Source organism: Pleurodeles waltl, chromosome 3_2 (genome assembly GCF_031143425.1).
Source record: "Pleurodeles waltl isolate 20211129_DDA chromosome 3_2, aPleWal1.hap1.20221129, whole genome shotgun sequence".
Taxonomy (NCBI): Eukaryota; Metazoa; Chordata; class Amphibia; order Caudata; family Salamandridae; genus Pleurodeles; species Pleurodeles waltl.
In genome coordinates, this window is record NC_090441.1 from 25,905,028 (window position 1) to 25,919,657 (window position 14,630).

Sequence of the window (14,630 nt, forward strand, 5' to 3'; positions counted from 1 at the left end):
CAAGCGCCTTGAGACCCTCACAGGTGAGTAGCACACTTTATAAATCTCTTTGGTATATATAGATCTACCTCTATATATATATATATATATATCTATGTACATAGATATATCTATAGATATATCCATGTACATAGATATATCTATCTACATAGATATATAAATATAGATCTATATATAGATCTATTTTTTTTAGTTGTTGTATGGTTTCCTTGGGGGCCAAAATGGCCCCCAGGGGGCACCTACCCTTTTTTTTTTTTTATTAATTATGCCCCCGGGGGGGGGGGGCGGCCCGTTTTCCGAGGGGGCCGCCCCCCCAAAGTGAAATCCCTGGCGTCTAGTGGTGTTTCCTGGCCCCCGATCGCAGCTGTGCTGCGATCGGGGGCCAGGAAACACTTTGAGAAGGCCTCGTAAGAAAGGGGAGAGTCTCCCCTTTCTTACGAGGCCTTTTCAAAGTGTTTCCTGGCCCCCCGATCGCAGCTGTGCTGCGATCGGGGGGCCAGGAAACCTGAAAGTGTTTCCTGGCCCCCGATCGCAGCACAGCTGCGACCGGGGGGCCAGGAAACACTTTCAGGAAGGCCCCGTTTTCCGAGGGGGCCGCCCCCCCAAAGTGAAATCCCTGGCGTCTAGTGGTGTTTCCTGGCCCCCGATCGCAGCTGTGCTGCGATCGGGGGCCAGGAAACACTTTGAGAAGGCCTCGTAAGAAAGGGGATACTCTCCCAAAGGGGCGGGTGGGGGGGGGGCGGGGGGAGACACGGAAGCTTCCGTGTCTCCCGGGGGGGGTTTAAAAAAAAAAAAAAAAAAAAAATCGGGGAGGATTTATTGATACCCTTCCTGGTGTCGGCCACTGGTCGTGACCCGCACCAGGGAGGGTGTGTGGGCGTCGGCCAGTGGCCGACGCCCGCACCTAACAGGTTAAACATCTTAGGGTCATAACAAACAAGGATCAAAAATATCCAGTTGTGAGACATTTTGAGGCACTTCACAATTCAAATCAGGCAAAAGCTACACTTTTATCGGTATTGAGAGAGTACCTAGAAATATAAGGAAAGATTATACGGAGGCCCTCCATCCCCACACTGGAGTCACGTTACAAAATTGATATGAAAACTTGTAAACCTAATAGATTGAATGTTGGTGAAGACATCTAGCATGCCTTTTACTGCTCCAATTTTGTAAAATGGTGTAACATGCTTCTGCTTAAGGCAAAGGCCTGTTATCTGTACAATGCTACTTATGGCCAGAGTCTGGCACCCTCCGGGATCACTTGAGGACCCCCTAGAGGGGCCCGCCCCCAGTTTGAAGACCTCTGCTCTAGGGCCATGCATCCAGAAGTACCCTGCACTGCCATTGCAGGCTGAGTGTTCCGGGGCAATTCTAAAAGACAAACCCAACATGGCACACAGCCTGTGTGCCCTGTCCACTACCCACTGCATGCCCTATGGATAAGTCACCCCTATGGCAGGCCTTTCAGCCCTAAGGCAGGGTCTGTGAGGGCATAGCTGCATGAGCAATATGCCTCTACTATGTCCTTGCAAAACCTGGGACATTTTAATGCCTGTGCTGGACGTTTGTCAGTACGGGTTTCACAGCTACATGATGGCTACTCTGAAACCTGGGTTGTTTGAAATCCAACACTTCAGAATAATAAATCCAAACTGGTACCAGTATTGGATTACAAAATGTACTCAGGGGTCACCTTAGAGGTGCCCCCTGAAAAGGCTTACTACCCTGGCATGGTTGCTGGTCAGTCACAACAAGCCTGCCACAGCCAGACAAGATTCTGAATCCCTGGGGTGGGAGATCCTGCTCTCCGGGATTCAGCACAAAGCCCTACCTGGGTGGAGGTGCTAATGTCCTTTCCCTCAGGAATATGCACTGCCTTGTTAGCGAGCTTCAAAGGGCATACCGCCCTTGAAACCTGACCCCAAGGCCTGCTGCTAGCAGCAGATGGCCACCCCGGTTGCAAACCCCCACTTTTGGTGGAAGCAACGGTGGGAAAACAGACAAAAGGTAGGAGGAGTGGTCACCACCAGCTTGCACCACCCCTAAGGTGTTGCATGTGAGGTGACCTCTCCATTTCATTTTCCTCCATCTTGGATGGAAGGAAAATAGCCAATCAGATGTAGAGAAGTGATCTCTGCCCACAGGAAATGGCCACTTAGTAGGTGTAGCCACCCAAAGGTAGGTGACTACCTGGTGTCTCCTAAAACACCCACTAAATACAGGCCTCACTAGACCAAGAAATCAGACTACCTGGACAAAAGAAGACCATCAACAAAGAAGACCCAAGGCTTGAGAACTGAAGTCCTGCTGCACCCAGAAAAGGCACCAAACTCTGTCTGCTGCACCCAGGACACGACAATCGTCATTGAGGGGTTGCTTTGATGTTAGACAGACTCTACAAACCCCCAGAGGACCTCCACTCTTAACAAATCACCAAAGATCTCCCTTCAGATTAAAGGTATCACTCTGCAACACCAAGGAACCAAAAACCCAGTGAAGGTGACTTCACTGACCAGCTGCTGACCAAGGATCCGAACACCACAGCCAGACCAAACTTCACCTGTTGGACTGTAAGGACAAACCCTGCCAGTGCGCCATGATTGGTGGCACTGTGCCCTCCAGTGGCCAGACTGTGCAATAGCTGAGGTACTGGTCACCTCACATCAAACACCCAGAAGAACAGTCCACCCTGGACCAAAAAAGGACCAGGAGTAAGCGCTAGTTGAGGGACTCCAGAAACCTCCCGGTCCTCCCACCAGAGTGCCCTGCTGTCCTGCAAGCGACCCTCCAAGGTACCTACCACCTGCTTCCAAGGGAATCTTTGCGCACAGCTCCTGGCTCACCGATTCGCTCTAGACCTAGCTGCCCTGTGCCCTGCACTAAAGAACCAGCTATGCCCTAAGGGTCCCCCCCCCCTTGTGACCTTGACACTCCAAGGGGACCCATTGGCCTTACCACTAAGTCCACCAGTGCAGCGCTCTTCCAAGTGGTACCCCGTAGTGGCCAACTCCATCGACTTTCTGCAGCTGCTCCCACCGGAACCGGTTTGGGAGCCACCCAAACTTCTCCTGCTAGTCCAGGGCACCCATTGATGACCTCGATGACCCTGCAAAAGGAGACCCTGGTAAACGCATTGCCTGATTCACTGTGAATTTTCAAAGTATTTTTCCATTGATTCCTAAGGTGTGTAATTACGCACAGAAATACTATCTTTAATAAAACTTTAAAAAGTCATAACTTGAAAAGTACTTACCCGATCTTGATCTTAAAATTTATATAAAAATCTGAAGTATTTTTATAAATTGGTCTTGAGTTATTCTTTTGAGTGTGTGGTCTCATTTATTGATACTAACTGCTCGACCAAGGTACCATAAACATTTGAACGTTAGGTGTCTGTAAACCAACATGTGGTTGCCTGGACCCCCCGCACAGAGTGCCTAGTTTTGCACACTACACAGAGGGCCAGCCTCTACAGATTGCACAGAGGTCTTTACAAAATAAGGTCTGTGGCAAAGACTTTGATATTCAGGTTGTGATCAATAAAGTCACCAGGCTCCCTATTAGGAGGCCTTCTGGGAAGGGATCTGCATATTCTGGCAGAAATATCAAATCCTCGTCAGAAGGAATAATAAACAAAAGTATTGGGACACAAATTGACATGATGGATGCAAAGTTCCACATATTCCCGGATTTAAGCAGGGCTACATGCCTTAGGAGATGAAAATTGCAGAAAATGAAGAAAGAGTTGCTCTCTAAGGGGTTAGAGGCCTTACTCTAATTTTCAGAAATCCTTAGGGAGCGATATCAGGGGAAGATATTCCATTTTCCCTAATCGAGTGCTGCTCTATTGTTTGTTCAGTTTTACCCAAAGGGCTGAACTCACCAGAAGGTTCTTGGAGTCCAAGTTATTTTTTTTTAATCCGGGATGGTAAACTGGGTAGACAGATCCATGCAGTCGTTTTCTCCCCTTCCTCAAGAGGGAGTGTGACAGGGTCAGAGTGATGGAGGCGGATAGGCATTACCATGGTTTGTGATTTCTTTATTTCTGTGGTATAAATATGATACAGGCTTTGTTATACAAGTATTTCTTCTTCTTTCTTTTATCTCTCTCTTTCCTCTTGAACGATCTTCACCTTCTTTATTTCGGTCTCCCTTCTTTTCCAGGTGAGGACTCAGGAGGCGCATAGGAGGAAAGAAGAACATATAAAGGTGGTTTTAGGAGGTAGGTATTAGTGGTGTTACTCTCTCTATTTCCCTCAACAGTCTTGTCTGCCCCTTTTCTTCCTGCCTTCGGACCTTTCTCTTCTCTTTCTTTGGCTTTATCTTTTCCCTTTCTGTTCTTGGCTGGTTAAAGTCTCCTCTCGTTTGTCCTTTCTCTTCTCTTTGCTTTTCTGTCTTTCTTTCTCTCTTTCTTTGGTTCAAGAATGTCTTGATATCTTCTGCCTTTGTTTCCTCTTATTTTACTGGCCTGGTCTCTCTTTTCCTTTTCTTTTGTATGCATGAACCTGTCTTTTCTTTTGGTTCTTTTTTATATAACTGTTCTGTGTCTATAGTCCCTAGAGTGCCCAACTATTCGTGAAAAGTAGAAGGAAAACCAAATGAAAAACAAAATATAAGTGAAACTAAATTGTGGCTGCACACAGGTTACACACTGTACTGTATCTCCTCACTCCTCCCCTTGATGTAAGTGAAACCCACTTTCCCCGTTATCCCCAGTCCCCGTTTTGGGCTCGGACCGTACCTGACGGGGCCACACTCTTCCCAGAGTGTGGCTGGTCCGCTCACTCCGTCTCTCCTCCTGACGCTCTCTCCGGCTCCTCTCCAGGGTTGTTCGGCTTCTCCGCACTGCGTCCTCGTCCTGCTGGCGCCCTCTCCTCCGTTCCGTGCGCGTCTTCAGCCTCAGGAAAAAAATGGTCTTCCTTCTGTTCCTTCGCTCCGGGTTTAACCCCTTCGCTGCCAGGCCTTTTCCCCCTCCTGTGCCGGGCCTTTTTTTGCCTATTTGGGGCAGTTCGCGCTTAGGCCCTCATAACTTTTTGTCCACATAAGCTAACCAAGCCAAATTTGCGTCCTTTTTTTTCCAACATCCTAGGGATTCTAGAGGTACCCAGACTTTGTGGGTTCCCTTGAAGGAGGCCAAGAAATTGGCCAAAATACAGTGAAAATTTCGTTTTTTTCAAAAAATTGGAAAAAGTGGCTGCAGAAGAAGGCTTGTGGTTTTTCCCCTGAAAATGGCATCAACAAAGGGTTTGCGGTGCTAAACTCAGCAGCTTCCCAGCTTTCAGGAACAGGCAGACTTGAATCAGAAAACCCAATTTTTCAACACAATTTTGGCATTTTACTGGGGCATACCCCATTTGTGCAATTTTTTGTGCTTTCAGCCTCCTTCCAGTCAGTGACAGGAATGGTCATGAAACCAATGCTGGATCCCAGAAACCTAAACATTTCTGAAAAGTAGACAAAATTCTGAATTCAGCAAGGGGTCATTTGTGTAGATCCTACAAGGGTTTCCTACAGAAAATAACAGCTGAAAAAGAAAAATATTGAAATTGAGGTGAAAAAACCATCAATTTTTCTCTACGTTTTACTCTGTAACTTTTCCCTGCAATGTCAGATTATCGAAAGCAATATACCGTTACGTCTGCTGGACTCCTCTGGTTGCGGGGATATATAGGGCTTGTAAGTTCATCAAGAACCCGAGGAACCCAGAGCCAATAAATGAGCTGCACCCTGCAGTGCGTTTTCATTCTATACCGGGTATACAGCAATTCATTTGCTGAAATATAAGGAGTAAAAAATTGCTATCAAGAAAACCTTTGCATTTCCAAAAAGGGCACAAGATAAGGTGTTGAGGAGCAGTGGTTATTTGCACATCTCTGAATTCCGGGGTGACCATAGTAGCACGTGAATTACAGGGAATTTCTCAAATAGATGTCTTTTTTACACACACTCCTATATTTGGAAGGAAAAAATGTAGAGAAAGACAAGGGGCAATAGTACTTGTTTTGCTAATCTATGTTCCCCCAAGTCTCCCGATAAAAATGGTACCTCACTTGTGTGGGTAGGCCTAGCACCCGCGACAGGATATGCCCCAAAACACAACATGGACACATCACAGAAAACAGAGCTGTTTTTAGCAAAGTGACTACCTGTAGATTTTGGCCTCTAGCTCAGCCGCCACCTAGGGAAACCTACCAAACCTGTGCATTTCTGAAAACTAGAGACCTAGGGGAATCCAAGGAGGGGTGACTTGTGTGGCTCGGACCAGGTTCTGTTACCCAGAATCCTTTGCAAACCTCAAAATTTGGCTAAAAAAACACATGTTCCTCACATTTCTGTGGCAGAAAGTTATGGAATCTGAGAGGAGCCACAAATTTCCTTCCACCCAGCGTTCCCCCACGTCTCCCGATAAAAATGATACCTCACTTGTGTGGGTAGGCCTAGCACCCGCGACAGGATATGCCCCAAAACACAACGTGGACACATCACAGAAAACAGAGCTGTTTTTAGCAAAGTGACTACCTGTAGATTTTGGCCGCTAGCTCAGCCGCCACCTAGGGAAACCTACCAAACCTGTGCATTTCTGAAAACTAGAGACCTAGGGGAATCCAAGGAGGGGTGACTTGTGTGGCTCGGACCAGGTTCTGTTACCCAGAATCCTTTGCAAACCTCAAAATTTGGCTAAAAAAACACATGTTCCTCACATTTCTGTGGCAGAAAGTTCTGGAATCTGAGAGGAGCCACAAATTTCCTTCCACCCAGCGTTCCCCCACGTCTCCCGATAAAAATGATACCTCACTTGTGTGGGTAGGCCTCGCGCCCGCGACAGGATATACCCCAAAACACAACGTGGACATATCACAGAAAACAGAGCTGTTTTTAGCAAAGTGACTACCTGTAGATTTTGGCCTCTAGCTCAGCCGCCACCTAGGGAAACCTACCAAACCTGTGCATTTCTGAAAACTAGAGACCTAGGGGAATCCAAGGAGGGGTGACTTGCGGGGCTCGGACCAGGTTCTGTTACCCAGAATCCTTTGCAAACCTCAAAATTTGGCTAAAAAAACACATGTTCCTCACATTTCTGTGGCAGAAAGTTCTGGAATCTGAGAGGAGCCACAAATTTCCTTCCACCCAGCGTTCCCCCACGTCTCCCGATAAAAATGATAGCTCACTTGTGTGGGTAGGCCTAGCGCCCGCGACAGGATATGCCCCAAAACACAACGTGGACATATCACAGAAAACAGAGCTGTTTTTAGCAAAGTGACTACCTGTATATTTTGGCCTCTAGCTCAGCCGCCACCTAGGGAAACCTACCAAACCTGTGCATTTCTGAAAACTAGAGACCTAGGGGAATCCAAGGAGGGGTGACTTGCGGGGCTCGGACCAGGTTCTGTTACCCAGAATCCTTTGCAAACCTCAAAATTTGGCTAAAAAAACACATGTTCCTCACATTTCTGTGGCAGAAAGTTCTGGAATCTGAGAGGAGCCACAAATTTCCTTCCACCCAGCGTTCCCCCACGTCTCCCGATAAAAATGATACCTCACTTGTGTGGGTAGGCCTAGCGCCCGCGACAGGATATGCCCCAAAACACAACGTGGACATATCACAGAAAACAGAGCTGTTTTTAGCAAAGTGACTACCTGTAGATTTTGGCCTCTAGCTCAGCCGCCACCTAGGGAAACCTACCAAACCTGTGCATTTCTGAAAACTAGAGACCTAGGGGAATCCAAGGAGGGGTGACTTGCGGGGCTCGGACCAGGTTCTGTTACCCAGAATCCTTTGCAAATCTCAAAATTTGGCTAAAAAAACACATGTTCCTCACATTTCTGTGGCAGAAAGTTCTGGAATCTGAGAGGAGCCACAAATTTCCTTCCACCCAGCGTTCCCCCACGTCTCCCGATAAAAATGATACCTCACTTGTGTGGGTAGGCCTAGCGCCCGCGACAGGATATGCCCCAAAACACAACGTGGACATATCACAGAAAACAGAGCTGTTTTTAGCAAAGTGACTACCTGTAGATTTTGGCCTCTAGCTCAGCCACCACCTAGGGAAACCTACCAAACCTGTGCATTTCTGAAAACTAGAGACCTAGGGGAATCCAAGGAGGGGTGACTTGCGGGGCTCGGACCAGGTTCTGTTACCCAGAATCCTTTGCAAACCTCAAAATTTGGCTAAAAAAACACATGTTCCTCACATTTCTGTGGCAGAAAGTTCTGGAATCTGAGAGGAGCCACAAATTTCCTTCCACCCAGCGTTCCCCCACGTCTCCCGATAAAAATGATACCTCACTTGTGTGGGTAGGCCTAGCGCCCGCGACAGGATATGCCCCAAAACACAACGTGGACATGTCACAGAAAACAGAGCTGTTTTTAGCAAAGTGACTACCTGTAGATTTTGGCCTCTAGCTCAGCCGCCACCTAGGGAAACCTACCAAACCTGTGCATTTCTGAAAACTAGAGACCTAGGGGAATCCAAGGAGGGGTGACTTGCGGGGCTCGGACCAGGTTCTGTTACCCAGAATCCTTTGCAAATCTCAAAATTTGGCTAAAAAAACACATGTTCCTCACATTTCTGTGGCAGAAAGTTCTGGAATCTGAGAGGAGCCACAAATTTCCTTCCACCCAGCGTTCCCCCACGTCTCCCGATAAAAATGATACCTCACTTGTGTGGGTAGGCCTAGCGCCCGCGACAGGATATGCCCCAAAACACAACGTGGACATATCACAGAAAAACAGAGCTGTTTTTAGCAAAGTGACTACCTGTAGATTTTGGCCTCTAGCTCAGCCGGCACCTAGGGAAACCTACCAAACCTGTACATTTCTGAAAACTAGAGACCTAGGGGAATCCAAGGAGGGGGTGACTTGTGTGGCTCGGACCAGGTTCTGTTACCCAGAATCCTTTGCAAACCTCAAAATTTGGCTAAAAAAACACATGTTCCTCACATTTCTGTGGCAGAAAGTTCTGGAATCTGAGAGGAGCCACAAATTTCCTTCCACCCAGCGTTCCCCCACGTCTCCCGATAAAAATGATACCTCACTTGTGTGGGTAGGCCTAGCGCCCGCGACAGGATATGCCCCAAAACACAACGTGGACATATCACAGAAAACAGAGCTGTTTTTAGCAAAGTGACTACCTGTCGATTTTGGCCTCTAGCTCAGCCGGCACCTAAGGAAACCTACCAAACCTGTGCATTTCTGAAAACTAGAGACCTAGGGGAATCCAAGGAGGGGTGACTTGCGGGGCTCGGACCAGGTTCTGTTACCCAGAATCCTTTGCAAACCTCAAAATTTGGCTAAAAAAACACATGTTCCTCACATTTCTGTGGCAGAAAGTTCTGGAATCTGAGAGGAGCCACAAATTTCCTTCCACCCAGCGTTCCCCCACGTCTCCCGATAAAAATGATACCTCACTTGTGTGGGTAGGCCTAGCGCCCGCGACAGGATATGCCCCAAAACACAACGTGGACATGTCACAGAAAACAGAGCTGTTTTTAGCAAAGTGACTACCTGTAGATTTTGGCCTCTAGCTCAGCCGCCACCTAGGGAAACCTACCAAACCTGTGCATTCTGAAAACTAGAGACCTAGGGGAATCCAAGGAGGGGTGACTTGCGGGGCTCGGACCAGGTTCTGTTACCCAGAATCCTTTGCAAATCTCAAAATTTGGCTAAAAAAACACATGTTCCTCACATTTCTGTGGCAGAAAGTTCTGGAATCTGAGAGGAGCCACAAATTTCCTTCCACCCAGCGTTTCCCCCACGTCTCCGATAAAAATGATACCTCACTTGTGTGGGTAGGCCTAGCGCCCGCGACAGGATATGCCCCAAAACACAACGTGAAACTATCACAGAAAACAGAGCTGTTTTTTAGCAAAGTGAACTACCTGTAGATTTTGGCCTCTAGCTCAGCCGGCACCTAGGGAAACCTACCAAACCTGTACATTTCTGAAAACTAGAGACCTAGGGGAATCCAAGGAGGGGTGACTTGTGTGGCTCGGACCAGGTTCTGTTACCCAGAATCCTTTGCAAACCTCAAAATTTGGCTAAAAAAACACATGTTCCTCACATTTCTGTGGCAGAAATGTTCTGGAATCTGAGAGGGAGCCACAAATTTCCTTCCACCAGCGTTCCCCCACGTCTCCCGATAAAAATGATACCTCACTTGTGTGGGTAGGCCTAGCGCCGCGACAGGATATGCCCCAAAACACAACGTGGACATATCACAGAAAACAGAGCTGTTTTTAGCAAAGTGACTACCTGTAGATTTTGGCCTCTAGCTCAGCCGGCACCTAGGGAAACCTACCAAACCTGTACATTTCTGAAAACTAGAGACCTAGGGGAATCCAAGGAGGGGTGACTTGCGGGGCTCGGACCAGGTTCTGTTACCCAGAATCCTTTGCAAATCTCAAAATTTGGCTAAAAAAACACATGTTCCTCACATTTCTGTGGCAGAAAGTTCTGGAATCTGAGAGGAGCCACAAATTTCCTTCCACCCAGCGTTCCCCCACGTCTCCCGATAAAAATGATACCTCACTTGTGTGGGTAGGCCTAGCGCCCGCGACAGGATATGCCCCAAAACACAACGTGGACATATCACAGAAAACAGAGCTGTTTTTAGCAAAGTGACTACCTGTAGATTTTGGCCTCTAGCTCAGCCACCACCTAGGGAAACCTACCAAACCTGTGCATTTCTGAAAACGAGAGACCTAGGGGAATCCAAGGAGGGGTGACTTGCGGGGCTCGGACCAGGTTCTGTTACCCAGAATCCTTTGCAAACCTCAAAATTTGGCTAAAAAAACACATGTTCCTCACATTTCTGTGGCAGAAAGTTCTGGAATCTGAGAGGAGCCACAAATTTCCTTCCACCCAGCGTTCCCCCACGTCTCCCGATAAAAATGATACCTCACTTGTGTGGGTAGGCCTAGCGCCCGCGACAGGATATGCCCCAAAACACAACGTGGACATGTCACAGAAAACAGAGCTGTTTTTAGCAAAGTGACTACCTGTAGATTTTGGCCTCTAGCTCAGCCGCCACCTAGGGAAACCTACCAAACCTGTGCATTTCTGAAAACTAGAGACCTAGGGGAATCCAAGGAGGGGTGACTTGCGGGGCTCGGACCAGGTTCTGTTACCCAGAATCCTTTGCAAATCTCAAAATTTGGCTAAAAAAACACATGTTCCTCACATTTCTGTGGCAGAAAGTTCTGGAATCTGAGAGGAGCCACAAATTTCCTTCCACCCAGCGTTCCCCCACGTCTCCCGATAAAAATGATACCTCACTTGTGTGGGTAGGCCTAGCGCCCGCGACAGGATATGCCCCAAAACACAACGTGGACATATCACAGAAAACAGAGCTGTTTTTAGCAAAGTGACTACCTGTAGATTTTGGCCTCTAGCTCAGCCGGCACCTAGGGAAACCTACCAAACCTGTACATTTCTGAAAACTAGAGACCTAGGGGAATCCAAGGAGGGGTGACTTGTGTGGCTCGGACCAGGTTCTGTTACCCAGAATCCTTTGCAAACCTCAAAATTTGGCTAAAAAAACACATGTTCCTCACATTTCTGTGGCAGAAAGTTCTGGAATCTGAGAGGAGCCACAAATTTCCTTCCACCCAGCGTTCCCCCACGTCTCCCGATAAAAATGATACCTCACTTGTGTGGGTAGGCCTAGCGCCCGCGACAGGATATGCCCCAAAACACAACGTGGACATATCACAGAAAACAGAGCTGTTTTTAGCAAAGTGACTACCTGTCGATTTTGGCCTCTAGCTCAGCCGGCACCTAGGGAAACCTACCAAACCTGTGCATTTCTGAAAACTGGAGTCCTAGGGGAATCCAAGGAGGGGTGACTTGCGGGGCTCGGACCAGGTTCTGTTACCCAGAATCCTTTGCAAACCTCAAAATTTGGCTAAAAAAACACATGTTCCTCACATTTCTGTGGCAGAAAGTTCTGGAATCTGAGAGGAGCCACAAATTTCGTTCCACCCAGCGTTCCCCCACGTCTCCCGATAAAAATGATACCTCACTTGTGTGGGTAGGCCTAGCGCCCGCGACAGGATATGCCCCAAAACACAACGTGGACATGTCACAGAAAACAGAGCTGTTTTTAGCAAAGTGACTACCTGTAGATTTTGGCCTCTAGCTCAGCCGCCACCTAGGGAAACCTACCAAACCTGTGCATTTCTGAAAACTAGAGACCTAGGGGAATCCAAGGAGGGGTGACTTGCGGGGCTCGGACCAGGTTCTGTTACCCAGAATCCTTTGCAAATCTCAAAATTTGGCTAAAAAAACACATGTTCCTCACATTTCTGTGGCAGAAAGTTCTGGAATCTGAGAGGAGCCACAAATTTCCTTCCACCCAGCGTTCCCCCACGTCTCCCGATAAAAATGATACCTCACTTGTGTGGGTAGGCCTAGCGCCCGCGACAGGATATGCCCCAAAACACAACGTGGACATATCACAGAAAACAGAGCTGTTTTTAGCAAAGTGACTACCTGTAGATTTTGGCCTCTAGCTCAGCCGGCACCTAGGGAAACCTACCAAACCTGTACATTTCTGAAAACTAGTGACCTAGGGGAATCCAAGGAGGGGTGACTTGTGTGGCTCAGACCAGGTTCTGTTACCCAGAATCCTTTGCAAACCTCAAAATTTGGCTAAAAAAACACATGTTCCTCACATTTCTGTGGCAGAAAGTTCTGGAATCTGAGAGGAGCCACAAATTTCCTTCCACCCAGCGTTCCCCCACGTCTCCCGATAAAAATGATACCTCACTTGTGTGGGTAGGCCTAGCGCCCGCGACAGGATATGCCCCAAAACACAACGTGGACATATCACAGAAAACAGAGCTGTTTTTAGCAAAGTGACTACCTGTAGATTTTGGCCTCTAGCTCAGCCGGCACCTAGGGAAACCTACCAAACCTGTACATTTCTGAAAACTAGAGACCTAGGGGAATCCAAGGAGGGGTGACTTGTGTGGCTCGGACCAGGTTCTGTTACCCAGAATCCTTTGCAAACCTCAAAATTTGGCTAAAAAAACACATGTTCCTCACATTTCTGTGGCAGAAAGTTCTGGAATCTGAGAGGAGCCACGAATTTCCTTCCACCCAGCGTTCCCCCACGTCTCCCGATAAAAATGATACCTCACTTGTGTGGGTAGGCCTAGCGCCCGCGACAGGATATGCCCCAAAACACAACGTGGACACATCACAGAAAACAGAGCTGTTTTTAGCAAAGTGACTACCTGGAGATTTTGGCCTCTAGCTCAGCCGCCACCTAGGGAAACCTACCAAACCTGTACATTTCTGAAAACTAGAGACCTAGGGGAATCCAAGGAGGGGTGACTTGTGTGGCTCGGACCAGGTTCTGTTACCCAGAATCCTTTGCAAACCTCAAACTTTGGCTAAAAAAACACATGTCCCTCACATTTCTGTGGCAGAAAGTTCTGGAATCTGAGAGGAACTACAAATTTCCTTCCACCCAGCGTTCCCCCAAGTCTCCCAATAAAAATGATACCTCACTTGCGTGGGTAGGCCTAGCGCCGGCGACAGGAAACACCCCAAAGCGCAACGTGGACACATCCTAAATTTTGGAAAAAAACAGAGGTGTTTTTTGCAAAGTGCCTACCTGTAGATTTTGGCCTCTAGCTCAGCCGGCACCTAGGGAAACCTACCAAACCTGTGCATTTCTGAAAACTAGAGACCTAGGGGAATCCAAGGAGGGGTGACTTGCGGGGCTCGGACCAGGTTCTGTTACCCAGAATCCTTTGCAAACCTCAAAATTTGGCTAAAAAAACACATGTCCCTCACATTTCTGTGGCAGAAAGTTCTGGAATCTGAGAGGAGCTACAAATTTCCTTCCACCCAGCGTTCTCCCAAGTCTCCCGATAAAAATGATACCTCACTTGCGTGGGTAGGCCTAGCGCCGGCGACAGGAAACACCCCAAAGCGCAACGTGGACACATCCTAAATTTTGGAAAAAAACAGAGGTGTTTTTTGCGAAGTGCCTACCTGTAGATTTTGGCCTCTAGCTCAGCCGGCACCTAGGGAAACCTACCAAACCTGTGCATTTCTGAAAACTAGAGACCTAGGGGAATCCAAGGAGGGGTGACTTGCGGGGCTCGGACCAGGTTCTGTTACCCAGAATCCTTTGCAAACCTCAAAATTTGGCTAAAAAAACACATGTCCCTCACATTTCTGTGGCAGAAAGTTCTGGAATCTGAGAGGAGCTACAAATTTCCTTCCACCCAGCGTTCCCCCAAGTCTCCCGATAAAAATGATACCTCACTTGCGTGGGTAGGCCTAGCGCCGGCGACAGGAAACACCCAAAGCGCAACGTGGACACATCCTAAATTTTGGAAAAAAAACAGAGGTGTTTTTGCGAAGTGCCTACCTGTAGATTTTGGCCTCTAGCTCAGCCGGCACCTAGGGAAACCTACCAAACCTGTGCATTTCTGAAAACTAGAGACCTAGGGGAATCCAAGGAGGGGTGACTTGCGGGGCTCGGACCAGGTTCTGTTACCCAGAATCCTTTGCAAACCTCAAAATTTGCAAAAAATACACATGTTACTCACATTTCTGTGGCAGAAAGTTCTGGAATCTGAGAGGAGCCACAAATTTCCTTCTACCCAGCGTT